The 15,181-nt window shown below is 38.5% G+C and overlaps 1 protein-coding gene and 1 long non-coding RNA gene across 3 annotated transcripts in view; one reads left to right on the top strand and one right to left on the bottom strand.

Moving 5' to 3' along the window:
* The window catches only part of LOC147022743 (uncharacterized), a 684,736-nt gene that overhangs the window by 159,058 nt on the left and 510,497 nt on the right, over positions 1 to 15,181 (top strand). The window contains exon 3 of the mRNA XM_085887534.1: positions 1,442 to 1,537. The gene's annotated coding sequence lies outside the window, so the exon portion shown is untranslated. The remainder of the gene's footprint in view (positions 1 to 1,441; positions 1,538 to 15,181) is intronic.
* The window catches only part of LOC147022748 (uncharacterized), a 71,795-nt gene continuing 57,911 nt past the window's right edge, over positions 1,298 to 15,181 (bottom strand). For both annotated transcript variants that reach the window (XR_015059893.1, XR_015059894.1), the window contains exon 4: positions 1,298 to 2,579. This is a non-coding gene — a long non-coding RNA (uncharacterized LOC147022748). The remainder of the gene's footprint in view (positions 2,580 to 15,181) is intronic.

The following is a 15,181-nucleotide window of genomic DNA, read 5'->3' as shown; positions in this document are numbered from 1 at the left end:
CATTGGAATTGTCTGTGTTTTTCCCCACGCCCGATCCCACACCATCCCGTCGAATCGCCCCGGATCCCTCTTCTTGCCGAGTCTTGTTATTTCTGGTCAATAGTAAAAACAAATAAACATCATCAACTCAGTGAAAAGTGACGCGTGCCACCTTCCTCGTCCCGTTTGCGGTAGAGCGATTAGAACCGCCATGTTTGGGTTATAAATAAATAAACCTCCTCCATCGTTTCGGCTCATTCTACGTTGGCGGGACTGTTCAAGTCCCGTGGACGTCACAATATATATATATATATATATATATATATATATATATATATATATATATATATATATATATATATATATATATATATATATATATATATATACATTTACATAGATAGATACTGTATATATATATATATATATATATATATATATATATATATATATATATATATATATATATATATATATATATATATATATATATATATATATATATATATATATGAACCATGTACTCACCTGCATTTAATTTTTCATTTATTTATTATTGTTATTTTTTTCATTTATTTATATTTTCATTGACGGATGCTTTCCGATGGTTCTGTGATATTTCCTGGTGTATTGGTTTCGATGTCCGTCGGGGAAACAAAATTACCGTGCTTCCCCATTGTCTTTGGCCGCTCACCTGCATTTTTTTCATTTATGGATGTTGTGCGACGATTATGTAATGTGTTTTTCTTTTCTTTCTGGTATACTGACTTTGATGTCCATCGGCACGCAACATTTCACCTTTCTACCTCATCTTTAATATCAGTCAGTCAGTGGTAAGAAAGAGTTTCATATGTATATAGTCTTTGGCCTCATCTCTTAATAGTGAAGAATCACGTAAACATATTCCGTATCTTCAACTAAATCAAATCTATCGAAGTTTCATCCACATCCATCTTGCTCACAGACAGCTCACATATCCTGCTCACAGGCAGACAAACAGACAGACAAGGGTGAAAACACAACCTCCGTCCACCTCCGGTGGTGGAGGTAATAACGCGTTTGAATAGGAAACAACGTACAGTAATGTTTGTATCACATGGTGATGATTCCAGTTAAGTATATTGCATTTGCCTCACTTTTGCATGTTATTGGATTAGGTCTGAACAACATGGACATTATTTTTTATCACAATGGACAGAGAGCCTATTCATTGTGTGCATACACAAGTATAGATGCTCATAAGTTGTACGCGTTTGTGAGCAAGGAAAGTTAATAAGTGTAACTAATTTTATTGAAGTGAATGGCGAAAAAACACCACAATTTCGGGTAATTATTTTTGATCAACATTGTAAAATTTATGGGATTTTTTTCCTCTTAAAATCATGGGGTTGTCGTTTAAAATAAGTAGAAATTTTAAACAGGTAAGATTTAATAACAGTACTAATTATTTTGTGCATTTCAGGTGTGCAGACAGCATTGCATCTGGGAGATCAGATGACATGTATTGTCATTACTCTCGACCATGGGAGATGGTGTGGAATTATTTTCGTCAAAACGAGTAAGTGTGCAGTTTGTATAACAACAACAGTCATCCCATGTTTTTGGGGTAAAGACTTTACTTTCTCTGTCATTGCCATCCCTTTTCAACTCTGGTCATGTCTCTTACCAAAAATTTATGTTGGAATCCAATGGGAAAGTATCCGATGAGATGGATGAAAGTTTTAAAAGTATTCTAAGGGGTTATAAGGATATTAACTATAGATTTACTCTCAAGTATGAAGAATTCCGAAACTGTTCGATGTTTCAACGTATTTTTCAAATATGATTACAGTGTTTGTGTTGTGGTTTCGTATGCAGCCTGTGGCTCCTGCTTGCATCATTTTCTGGGGGCACGGCTGTGCCGCTGATGCAGCGACCCTATTTTACCTGTGCACTGTTACTAATTTTGCCAACCATCGAAGGATGACAGGCTGAGTCAACCCCACCTGGTGTTAATTCACAGAAGACAGGGCTCAAACTTATGACCCGAAGATATTAAGCTAGCCACCTTACCATTAAGCCAACTCCAAGCTTATTACAATGATCAATGCACTATACGAACCATTCCGAAAGGATCCTTTAGAACTTGGTGATCTCTCAGAATTCTTATAGAATCCTTTACATGCTATAGGATATCTTAAATGGTTCCCATCTTCTACTTCTTGCGTATTACATTTTACAGTTCATATATTTATGTCCAAATTGGACAGACAAGTCACAGTGCTATCTGTTATCAGATGGATTGTCCTGAAGCCTTCATTAAATTTCTGTCGATGACACTCTTACAATGTGGTGGACAGTCTGATCTCGGTGACCACAGTCACATTCTGGGCTCTTTTTGAAATTTTATTTGTGGAGGTGGTGTGATGTCCTTGCATGGAGAACACAAATCCTGGTGAGCGCAATCCACCTTTTCCGTGGAAGGTCGAAACCTGGAGGCTCTTGTATCGGATCATTCACCAGGTCTTTGTTACCTGGAAGCCAGTCACAATAATTCCTGTAGGACATATTGGTTCGAGTTGTACCACTGGCTTGTGCAGTTGTTGTCTACCCTACTGATGCTGAAAATGGAGGGAGAAGGGGGAGGAAGAAGGGGAAGGAAGGAGGGGATGAGGAAGGAGGAGGAGGACAATAACAATAACTGCCATGCTATTCAAAAGCCTTTGAGACATGGACACTAGTATGGTCTGCTCACATCATAGAAGTTAAAATAGAACGATCAGACACCAATGTTCATTATAAAAGCAAAGTAGTGCAGTCCTCGAGCTGCACAATATGTTGTGATTGTGTCCTCAACTGGCATGTGGTGCTTTACTTGATGCTTGCCATCACGTTGAGTCTTCATCTCTTATGTGGCTGGAGCTGTGTAGCTGCAGTGTTGTTTATCTGTGACTTTGTTGGACCACATATCCCAGCATGCACTGATTTACCATGTGATTGGAAAAGGGGAAGAAAAGTGAGACACCCAGTAGCATAAACACTGAGTCATATCAGTCGTACACACTACCAAAGAGTGATGTTATGAGTTTTGCTCCGCACCCCAGTGGAACCCCTGGGCCTGATAATTCCAGAGCAGATCTAAAAAAGGCAAATACAGGCACTGAACCTGTCAGAATGTTGGAGACTGGACTCTGTTTAAAAGTATGATGACTAGAAAGCAAATAAGGAATTGAAAGTTTTGTTTCATTTCCACCAAGAGATTTTGGAAACAAAAGTAAATCACCTTCAAAAGATACTTGGCTGATCATTAATGATTTTCACCATGATGGGGAACAGTCATCATCAGCAATCTGGTAGGCAAACGGATATTTGCGAATGAGTGCATCAAGTGCGAAAAGAAGTGACTGTTTTTGGAAGAGTGTGGCGAAACGAACGGTGTTTTGTGCCGGCAACCTTAAGTCCTTCAGGAGAAAGGTCTGGGGATGTGGCCAGGTAAAAAGCAGATGTATGATCCAAGGCACTGGAAAAAGAGGATTTAGCTCAGAGAAATTACATTAATTTTAAAATAGCAAACTTCCAAAAACGTTATTGTTGAACAGTCTGGCTTGTGGGTTTGTTCACACACATTTAACATTTTTCACTCTATTTTTGGTTTGGTGAACTTCAAGAAAACAACATCTGCCATCTCCGGTCTGTCCGGGTATCTATTGTCACTCTTACACGTCTCATTCCGGCAGTTCCTTTGTCGTCATGCTTATAAATATGTCCCTAAATGTCAAAACGATAACAAATATGAGGTTTAGAATGGTGATAAGGCCATCTCTGCTCGGGTTGTTTTTCACTACCACTTTGACCCGTGTAGCCGAGCTAACGATATGTTCAATGCGGAGCACCATTATGAATTGTTTCATCAGAAATTGAGAGAATGTTGACTTCACAAAGTTAAAGCATCTGTGCTAATTGCACGTCCCTTACCATGGAATTCCCCTGTGGTGTTGGTGAATGCAAAGGTGGTTGAGGTTGCAAAAGGAGAAAAAACAAATTTGAATAATTATAAGTTGAGGTTTGGCCTCTGGCTCCCAATCGCATGGAAAATAATTATCTTGCATGGATTTTTTTTTTTTGCAGTTTCACCATAGGACACTAATTTATTTTCTTTGACAGTCATTTATTCATTCTTTTTTTTTTAAACCGTAAATCATGAGCAATTTTTACTTTGGTTGAACACCATTCATCCAGGAAAGGCCTATTTCTCGATGGGTTTGACTCCTATCATCACCATGTCCGACCTAAAGTCATGTTCATTGTGTAGCTGACAGTTCGTATTTCATCTCGGAGCGCTCTGTCCTTCATAGAGAAGGTAACGGTGGCCATGTCGTTTGCTATCATATGAATGTTAAATACACCTTATTGTATCTTTCACAGGTGTACACTGTATGGCTGGAATAATGAGATATTTGACCATTCTTATTTATTTATAGGGTGCTCGCAGGGGAACCTTGGGTTGCCCGGTGCTGTTCTAATCCTGTTGAAATTTTGGGTTTTATGTTTTTTTCCGATGTTTTTTTTTTTTGTGGGGACCTAAAACACTTCCCCACAGATGTTAAGGCCTAAAATGTGTGAGCAGTCAGTCTACATACCAAGGAAAGGGGATCCAAGAGAATGTTCAAATAACTGAACCATTGCCTTAATTTCACATGATAGCAAGATATCACTAAAGATCATTCAACGCAGAATTCGAAAACCGAACTTCATTTGAAACCCACACGAGGAATCTGCTTGGGTAGCTTGCTATCACGAAACTTGTTTGCTGCTTTTGTATTAAAATCTACTGACTCTTCGTCATTATCCTTTGAGCAAAAAGTGCCAAGGAAAGCAGAGGAAGGACGAAGCTCACTCGTAATTGATTAATGGTGTAAACAAATTATTCCCACACTGTTTTGGGCAATATTGCATCAATATGAAACATGCTGGCAGCCCTGAGATTCATAACATTTTCGTTTTTTATCACTTTCTTATGTTTTGTTTGACTTGAAGCCGCAAATGGGATCCTTCTGCCCAGATTGGACATTGCTTATACACTTGTGTTTCGAAATGACCGAATAAAAGAGCCGCAGAGGTTTGAATCAACTTGGGCATCAAGGAGGGGGGAGTAGGGAGGGGGGGGGGGTGGTTGGACTTGTGGCATTGGCTTCAGAGAAACTTCATTTTCTTTTATGCTTTTGCCAAATTCAAGGGAGAAGTTTTAATGGGTTAGGAAAACAAAACTACAGTCTACAGAAAAACTAATTTATTGCATTTTAGATTATATTTGCAGATTATCAACATTTACGCAGACATTAGTCCTGTGTTTGTTTTACCTGTTTGGGGCGAAGTTGGCAGATTTTAATCTCATTTCAATTCATGATACCTGCTTGTGGGTTGGTCTGTTTCATTTTCCCAACTAAGCACTAACCTCAAGATGCCATGAATACCAATTTTAAAGCACATATAGTTTCTTTATGATCCCTGCAAAATTCCATTGCCATCTCCTAATTTCCTTGCAATTGGTGGGAAAGTACAGCTCCGACCTGCAGCAGATTATGCTACCCACAGCCATGTGCTACATATAAAAAGAGGAAGAAGAAAAAGATCAGGTGGTTATGCAAAGTCAGAGGTATTGCGAGGGATTATTAGGGTGACTGCAGAGCATTGACTGTGGGAGATTGATTTCTGACGTAAACAGTGATGACACTGCCACCCGTGCAGGAGCCAGGCTTTGTCTATGTTGAAGATAAGATATCGAAGGAGTGACAGGATTTTGGAACATTCTTTGAAAAGAACCTTTATATGAGACACGATGTCCACTACAGAAGAGCTAACTGTACGCAACCCCTAAGCTCTCTCGTCAGCTCGTTGAATCCGATTCAAACTGCCCCCATGGTACAATATCCGCATTGCGGGTTGCATCTCAGAGCAAAGCCGCCCTTCAGATGAGGAGGTTCCATCTGACCTTAGGTTGTCGAGGTTAAAGTTAGCACCTTTCATACTGAAGAAAGAGTCGTCCATTTTGTGCTGGTACCCCCATCATAATAACTTGTCCAGAGTTTAAACTTAATCACAAGAAGGATGTAGCTGCTAAGTCATATGATGTTTATGGTATGAATGTGGTTAATGCATCGAAGATTAGTAAATCGATAGAAAAAGGTAACATGGCACATGAACGGGAAGGCAAGATGCCATTGTATGTTTCCTTTTGTCACACAAGGTGTAATTACCTCTGCCACTGAAGGTGGATGAAAGTTATGTTTTCATCCTTGTTTGTTTAATGTCTGTCTGTTTGTCTGTGAGCAGGATATCTCAAAAAGTTATGGACGGATTCAGGCAAAACTTGGTGGATGAGTTAGGTAGGTAACGCGAACAAGCCAATTCGATTTTGGTTCTGTTCTGGATGCAGATCCGACCTACGAGTGGGATACAAAATGTAAACTGCTCAGCTTGGCGGAGGTACATGCACTCTACTGAGTGCTGTTCTAATTCCTCCATTAGATTGTACTCCAGACAGAGCTTTATGCCCTTTTTAACATTATGGACAATCATTTTTTTCTTCCTGGGTGCGCTCAAAGGTGGATTAAAACCTGTGGTCATTATTAGCGGCAGTGCAGACTTCAGGGGACTCGTGTTTGACAAAACGGTGTCTCTTAGAGTCGGCATAAGAACACAAATGTAACTTTGTATTTATCATTCTGCCCTTATGAACACTTCAAACACAATGCTCATGTTTGCTGATGTATTAGTGGCCTTTCTTTTGGATTTTTTGTTTTTTTTTAATCACCTCGTTGATATTTCAGTTTTGCATGTTTTCAGCTTGCCAAAACTTCAAAACAATATTGATCTCGTAGGGTTAACCATAGGGTTTCACGATACAGCCCTTCAAGGGTCTGCATTAACCTTTTTCCATCTCTTATTCATAACAGTCATGCTTATGTTTACATCAGAGGCGATTACAACACCGTTTTGGCCGTTTTACAACTTATGTTTTCGTAGTTGCAGAAATATTGAAATTTTTCGAAAAACAAAGTATTCCAAAATGATACACCCAAGTGACTTTAAACAAATGAAATGTCACTTGGGAGCAGAACGGTCCAGTGGCAGACTTCCATTATTTTTTCATAACAAGAGTAATGTTGCACCATCAAAGTTATAAACATTTTCTGGAATCGCAACATGAACAAACACAGCTGTTTTTTTGTACCTCTGTACAATGCATTCCCCTGCTCCGTAAATTCCATACACCAGCACTCTTTCTCCGTCGTCATTTGACTTGTGCTGCATCTCTTTGTCTCGTGTTCCCCGGAATCTCAGGAGATTTACCTCCTGTGTTTAGTCCTCGCTGCCTTTGTCTTCTTGGCGCCTATAGCAAACCCCCTTGACCCCTCGACCCATCTGCCATTTTCTCCTTACCTCTCTCTCTCTCCCTCTCTCCCACTTCTATTCCTCTCTCCCACCTCTCTCTCTCTCTCCTCCCCCACCTCTCACAACTGTCGCACCTCTCTCTTTTCCATCTCTCTCTCTCTCCCACTTGTATTCCTCTCTCTCCACCCCAACCTCTCTCAATGTAAATTGTTCACACTCACGCCTTTATGCGAAATTCCCATCGATACCAGTAATCACCTGCCAATTTAGAAAGTTTATTATTATTATTTTTTTTTTGACTGTTGATACTTATTGACATGGACATTTTCGGGCAGGCTCCCTGCATCATCAATTTGTACCTCTTATTTGGTCCTATTGAGATGACAATTTGTAGGTTATCCATTTACAATGTTCCTTTTTTCTCTCCGACATCATTTATTGTATTACCTTTTTGCTCCTTTTGCTGAACTTTGACACGAACATTGAATCCGATAGCTCGAACCATGCGTGGTTTACTTGTTGACACTCATTTTAAACATTTTGCACTGGTTCGTATAACCGTTAGCTGGGTTATTCATTCCCACTGTGACACAGAGCCTAAGGGCTTTCTCAACCCCATTACAAATTGATAAAATGGAAGATTCAAAACACATGTTTGCCTCTCCCTAGGCCACATGGCCTAGGGCATGGCCTGGGTCGAAGGTTAGTTGACTGACGGTTAGCCCGGCCAGTTTGTTGCAGGCAGTGAGGGGAGCGGCTGAGAGGTAGGGGCAGGAGAGGTTGACTCACTCATATAAACTGCATTTATGGCTGATACAATTGGTCATTTAGCAATTCTTCAATCCAAGCATTGACTCTCGACATGCATTGCAATCAGCGGACCAATCTAAATGCAGGACTAATCCCGAGGACAAATCAATTGGCTTTAAGCATCCTGATATGATGAAAGCCACTTCTGGTCATTATTGAGTTAGTAATCTGTATTATGTGGCATCATGATCATGAGGGGCCACCTGCACTATGCAACATATTTTCCATTGCATAAAATGTTTTCCAAATAAATAAAGAAACCTCGATCATGTGGAAACCTGAGTTGCAAAAACGGCCGCACATGTGAAGTACATGGAACTTTTATGGTCTCAATATGTCCAGAAAGCCTAAATCTCATAAAAGCACCTCATGTGCCATAATTATGATATATATATATATATATATATATATATATATATATATATATATATATATATATATATATATATATATATATATACACACACATATACACACACATGAAATATTATAATTTTTCAGGTGCATCGACTCATTACTTGAGCTGTGTTCACCTATATATATATATATATATATATATATATATATATATATATATATATATATATATATATATATATATATATATATATATATATATATATATATATATATATATATATATATATATATATATATATATATATATATATATATATATATTATATCTTCATCCTCTCCCTCTTGTCTTCTACTTTAGCAGTAGTCATTCATTACATTTTGCTTATTGTAATTGCTTTTTTACAAATGTACTTCTTCCCTATTCCATGATTTAAATACAAAGTATGTTTCACCACTAGTACATCGAACTCAGTAAAAATGGTGTGATAGAATCAATCCACCATCAAAATATAATATATTTTGGTTCATTCAAGACTTGGGACTTGAGTTTTTGGATCAGAACTTTTGATCTCGGAGTGAGTCTCAGCTGGCCAGGATTGTAATTAACTTAATTTCACTTGATGTACTTATTCGTAGACCCTCAATCGTGCAACCACCTGCGTAATGCAGCCAAATTTCATTGCTTCTTGGAAGTGTCGAAATTTAGAACTTGGTGCCATAATTTTTTAGCCATGTGAAAGCTTAAACACAGCTTCTGGCCTCACGTGTCTGCAGTGAATTTCCCCCAATCTGTTCCACTGGACTTAACAATAATGTTTAACTTGACAAGTGGCTCGATCTATCGGCTTATGGTAAACTATGTTGCCTTCTCGTTAAAACCTGCAATTGTTTGTGATAATCTTGCAGTCTGCACTTGGCTGAGCATTGCCAAATTCCCTTTAGGCCTTGGCTCCTCACATCTGCTGGCACCATTTATCATTTAGAGAGATGATAGCAGAGGGCACTGCATTCCACCCTTTGAGCCCTTGTGTCTCGCCCCCCTCTACCCCAGTCCCTCCCGGGATTACACGCGTGAAGAACTGCCGACGGCGTTAATTCCCCCGATCCACAGCTGCCTGGGTAACTCGGAGACCTGCTGGCACCTTACGCGTTAGCCAGGGCGCAAGTCAGGCTTGGCAAGGCCAGGCCCTTCGTTGTAGCTTCCACAGCTGCACATACAGTTCAATCTGCCGAGCATTTCATACTTCCTTAACTTTCAATAAGAGATCCTACAAAAGCCTTCCTGGGCTGTCGATTTGTATTATTGATTTTCATGTTTCCTTTGCAATCTTGTTCTGCTGTTCTCGTTTTAGTCTTTTTTTTTTTTCCATGTCCCATTTAAAAAAAAATAATATATAAAATGCGAATTCCAAAAAACGTTTCCAATCAGAGATGTAGGTTTGGGGATGAAAGCCCAAGTGGATGGCTGGGCTAATGAATTCCGTTATCACATCATATCTCATGACATCACATCAGTGTATGGGACAGTTGGTATTTCTATAGATTTCCCGCTCTTCACAACATAAATTGAGTATACAACTTGAACTTCACTGCACATGTTCTACATTCAAGGAAGTTGGAACCTTTGCTTCCACCAATGGCCTATGAAGCCTTGTCTTAAAGTCTTCCACTGTCACTGCCTCCACAATAGGCCGGGGGCCAGTAGGACCTTACTTGCACCCCCCTGCGACAATTTTTCACTGATACCACAGTGTTCATATATATCCCAAGTATCATAAAAAAGATGTTGCCAGAAAATAACTCATTTGCACTATGCTTTATTAAGCTGTTTCCATTTTTGCATGTAATTAAGCTATTTGCATGTAATTTTGCATGTAATGTACATCTCTGACAACAAAGGAAATATGTTCACTGCATTCCTTGACCCTCCAAACATATGTGTAGATTCCTCATTTACAAATTTCCAGGCACCAGAAGTGAAGATATTTACGAAAATGAGAATTTCCATAATGGTGGATCCTAATTAGCATATCAATGCATTTAAAATTATTTCCACTTCTTTTACTCAAACAGAAAATAGTTATGTTTCCCTTAAACACCAACAGACATAAGTCGCAGTTATGTATTATATCAGGCCCAGGTAATTAATTCAATTGATTAATCTGATTTCGCATGATTTTCGAACGATTCATTGTGCTTTGTATTTTATGCTAATTAGCCCACTTAAAAAAATTCAAAACTTTTAATAGCGAACACAGTGAGCTTCATACTTAACGCGTGCACATGAGAGAATAGGAAACAATAACGACAACAACACAATACCCCTGGCTATTTGGAATCTGTGTCGTTGGCTATGACCTTTTGCTTCCGGTTGTTGTTAAACGCTGTGCGGTGTATAAACACGATTGGGTTTTATTTCTATCTTGTGAATATTACTTAACGCGTGCACATGAGAGAATAGCAAACAACAAAAACAACACAATACCCTGGCAATTGTGAATCCGTGTCGTTGGCTATGACCATTTTGCTTCCGTTTTTTTTTTTTGCTTCTGGTTTTTTTTTTTGTTTCCGGTTTTTGTCATGGGGAATGATGCATGCCGGGAGATAAAGGCATCGTCGGAGACATGAAAGACCCAAATAATATCAGACGTGGTGTATATTTCCTCCACTGATTTTTATAAAGTTATCTCCCGCATCATCAAAAAATAATTTTTAATCGTGATTTACGTAATTTGATCGCTGATCCCGAATCCAGGCCGAAGTAACTGGAAATTGCGTATACAGTTGTGAACAAGTTGTATGTAAAGTCAGAAGCGAATGTAAGAAGAATTCTACGTTCGCTTCTCGTATTCATTTTTTTCGATGAGATCCTGTTCTAGGTGGTGTAGTTGTTGTGAAGGTAATGTTTAGGTAATATTTATTTTTTCAGATGAGATCCTGTTCTAGGCGGTGTAGTTGATGTTGAAGTATGATGTTGAGGTAATATTTATTTTTTCAGATGAGATCCTGTTCTCGGCGGTGTAGTTGATGTTGAAGTATGATGTTGAGGTAATATTTATTTTTTCAGATGAGATCCTGTTCTCGGCGGTGTAGTTGTTGTTGTGAAAGTAATGTTGAGGTAATATTAATTTTTTTTAGATGAGATCCTTTTCTGGGCGGTGTAGTTGTCGTTGTGAAGGTAATGTTTAGGTAATATTTATTTTTTCAGATGAGATCCTGTTTTAGGCGGTGTAGTTGTTGTTGTGAAAGTAATGTTGAGGTAATATTTATTTTTTTAGATGATATCCTGTTCTAGGCGGTGTAGTTGTCGTTGTGAAGGTAATGTTGAGGTAATATTTATTTTTTCAGATGAGATCCTGTTCTAGGTGGTGTAGTAGTTGTTGTGAAGGTAATGTTGAGGTAATATTTATTTTTTCAGATGAGATCCTGTTCTAGGCGGTGTAGTAGTTGTTGTGAAGGTAATGTTGAGGTAATATTTATTTTTTTAGATGATATCCTGTTCTAGGCGGTGTAGTTGTCGTTGTGAAGGTAATGTTGAGGTAATATTTATTTTTTCAGATGAGATCCTGTTCTAGGCGGTGTAGTAGTTGTTGTGAAGGTAATGTTGAGGTAATATTTATTTTTTCAGATGATATCCTGTTCTCGGCGGTGTAGTTGTCGTTGTGAAAGTAATGTTGAGGTAATATTAATTTTTTTAGATGATATCCTGTTCTAGGCGGTGTAGTTGTCGTTGTTGAGGTAATATTTATTTTTTCAGATGAGATCCTGTTCGAGGCGGTGTAGTTGTCGTTGTGAAGGTAATGTTGAGGATTTTTTTTTTTTCAGATGAGATCCTGTTCTAGGCGTTGTAGTTGTTGTTGTGAAATAATGTTGAGGTAATATTTTTTTTTCATAGCAAAAAGACTTTAATTTGATATATTTAAGAAGCGAATGCAAGAAGAATTCTACGTTCACTTCTCGGCTTTGCCTATTCCGTATTATATTTTTTGCCAACCTGGCTTGTATCTGGCAACACTTAAGTAATGTTTTTTTGACAAAAAACTGACATGTGTGGTAATTACAAGGAAAGAAAATGGAAATTCTTGCATTTTTGTGGGAATTATTGTCTTTAAGTCAAATTCAAATAATATGCAAATGAGCTAATTTGCATAAACAAAATATATTTTAATACGTAAATGTATAAGCTTTAATTTGACACCAACTTTGTGATTTTATGTTTATATTTGACATAGATATTGACATTTTGCTGATCTTTGTGAGATTCATCTATTTTTGATTGGTTGCCATGGAAACAGCTTAATGAAGCAGAGTGCAAATGAGTTATTTTTCTGGGAACATCTTTTTTTCTGATACTTGGGATATATATGAACACTGTGATATCAGTGAAAAATTGTCGCAGGTTGGGGGGGTGCAAGGAAGGTCCCACTGGCCCCCAGCCTACAACATTGGTTGTTCAATTCCTGGATCATCCTCTGGATAATATAAACTTGCTCCTGGCATCAAGCCTGGATCTCTTCTTGTACAATTTTCTGGGGTGGCCCTGTGTTGTAGTGCTTTTTGTAGTTGAGAAAAAGAGGTTTGTTGGTACTTGTAGTTTTCACATGGTGCAGCTTGTACACTGCTGTGATCACATCACCTCTGCGGTGCATGTAGTACATCGAGGGGAGATTTGGAGTTTCTAACGAACGTTCATATGGGAGTCCTCGCAGTTCATGTACTAGACTTTCTCAATCCTTCCTCCATCAACTTTATGTTTTGTATGTCAGATGATGTTCCCAGATTCAATGTGGGGTTGTGAAGGGTTGTGAAGCCAATTGTTAGTACTTCTCTTGTAACGTGGGAAAATGTTCTTTTAATAATTCCAAGTATTTGGTTAACTTAAAGTATGACTGCCAAGAAGTGTTTGTGGAAATTGAGTTCATTGTCCATCACAACACCAGGTCTTTCTCATGTTCGACCTCTTTTAGCTCAACTTCATTCATGTTGTAGCTTTCCTTGATGTTAGTTCTTCCAATATGCAGGATTTTGCATTCATTGTCATCAAATGATAAGTGCCAGACATCCGACGATTGGTTTGCTTTATCCAGGTCTTCTGGAAGAGATTTGCACTGTTCTTGGAACCTCACTTGGCTAAAATTGCTATGAAGGCTGTTCAAGATTGATGTGGACTTTTTAATTTATTTATTATAGAACTTGTAAATCCGGAGAGTTCATAGAGCGATGTATTAACCTTACCCCATGCAGTCTGGCGAAAATAGATATGGCAAGGTTCTTTTTAACTCTTGCTTTATGTTTCAGAGCATGATATATATTTCCTCGGAGTCACCATTTTGTCTGAATCTCGATATTCCCCAATGCTGAGCGAGTGAGTGGCAAATTTGATTGGTTCAAATGGCATAATATTTTGTTGAAGGAGTGCCAAACTGGAACTTTTTTGAAGTGCCAACATGGCAATTTGTGTTCTGTGGTGTGCAAGTGTATAGTTAAATTGAAATGAAATAAAGTTTTAAAGGCTGTAGAAAAAAAACAACACAAAAAACTTTTTTCGGAAGTTTACCGCTGTTGATGCAGCGTCTTGCACACCACCTTATTTCACACATTGAATTAGTTCTTGCCTGTTGTTTGTGTCAATGTCCTTAACAACAGAATGTTTCCTGTTTGGAAAGATTTTCAATATTGTTTGACCACCAGACAGGCAGAGTAAAAACACATTTACCTTACTCTGTGCTCATGTGCGATCAGGACGAGATTCCATACAATTTGCCAAATTCAGAGCCAAGGTACTGCTAAACTGCAGGTTCGTGTACTGATTCATGTTCTACCGTGTTCAAAATATAACATTCAATTTAAATTATGTATCTCCTCGATCATAGACTGATGCCTGAAGACAGACAGAGTGAACCAATTGCTCCACTCCACTTTACGCTACGCGTGCAGAGAAACACCAATTTATGTCTCCCCTTGTTACGTAGTCCTGTTATTAATACCACCACTCAATATGCATTGCCTCAACTCACACTTATGTTCTTTTTAGGGCCATACCTTTTATTCTCAAGCGTTTTCAGAACTTATAAGATTGATAAAGACGTCAGAATGTATCGTTGAAGTACCGGTACTGTACCAAATTAGGAGATCACAAAAATTGCCAAAATAACTAATTTGCATTGCACATAAATAAATGTACTGTGTTGTAGTGTGGCTGAGAGGGAGCATTCGACCACTTGTCGAAGAGGTTTATTTTATAATGTCTGGTAATTTTTAACAATTTATGTATTTGTAAATACAGTATATGTACTTGAATGTAACTGTCATTAATCATAAAAGGGTAATGTCATTGGTAATAACGGCGCGATGTCGCCGTGCTGTAAAAAGCGAACTATAATATGTGAAGTGGTGACATTAGGTTACATGTTTGCTTTCCATCAATCATACTTTTTGTTCCTAAATTCAGTGCCAATTCACCCCTCACCCCTCCCTCTGAAAGCAACCATCATATTCTTCCCCCTCCAAGCTTCCCTCTCACCTTTCTCTAAAACAAAAACTCCCCCCTCACCTTTCTGTCTCAACTCTCCCCACTCACCCTTCTCCCTCCATTCATCCCCTCACTCACCCTTCTCAAAGTTGCCCCCCCTCTCACATCCACAAAGCTGCCTCCGTC

This window comes from Eptatretus burgeri, chromosome 7 (assembly GCF_056783735.1).
Source record: "Eptatretus burgeri isolate ZD-2024b chromosome 7, Ebu_testis_v1, whole genome shotgun sequence".
In the NCBI taxonomy this organism is placed as follows: Eukaryota; Metazoa; Chordata; class Myxini; order Myxiniformes; family Myxinidae; genus Eptatretus; species Eptatretus burgeri.
The sequence above is the reverse complement of the archived record's forward strand: the minus strand, read 5'-3'. Positions and strand labels throughout refer to the sequence as shown.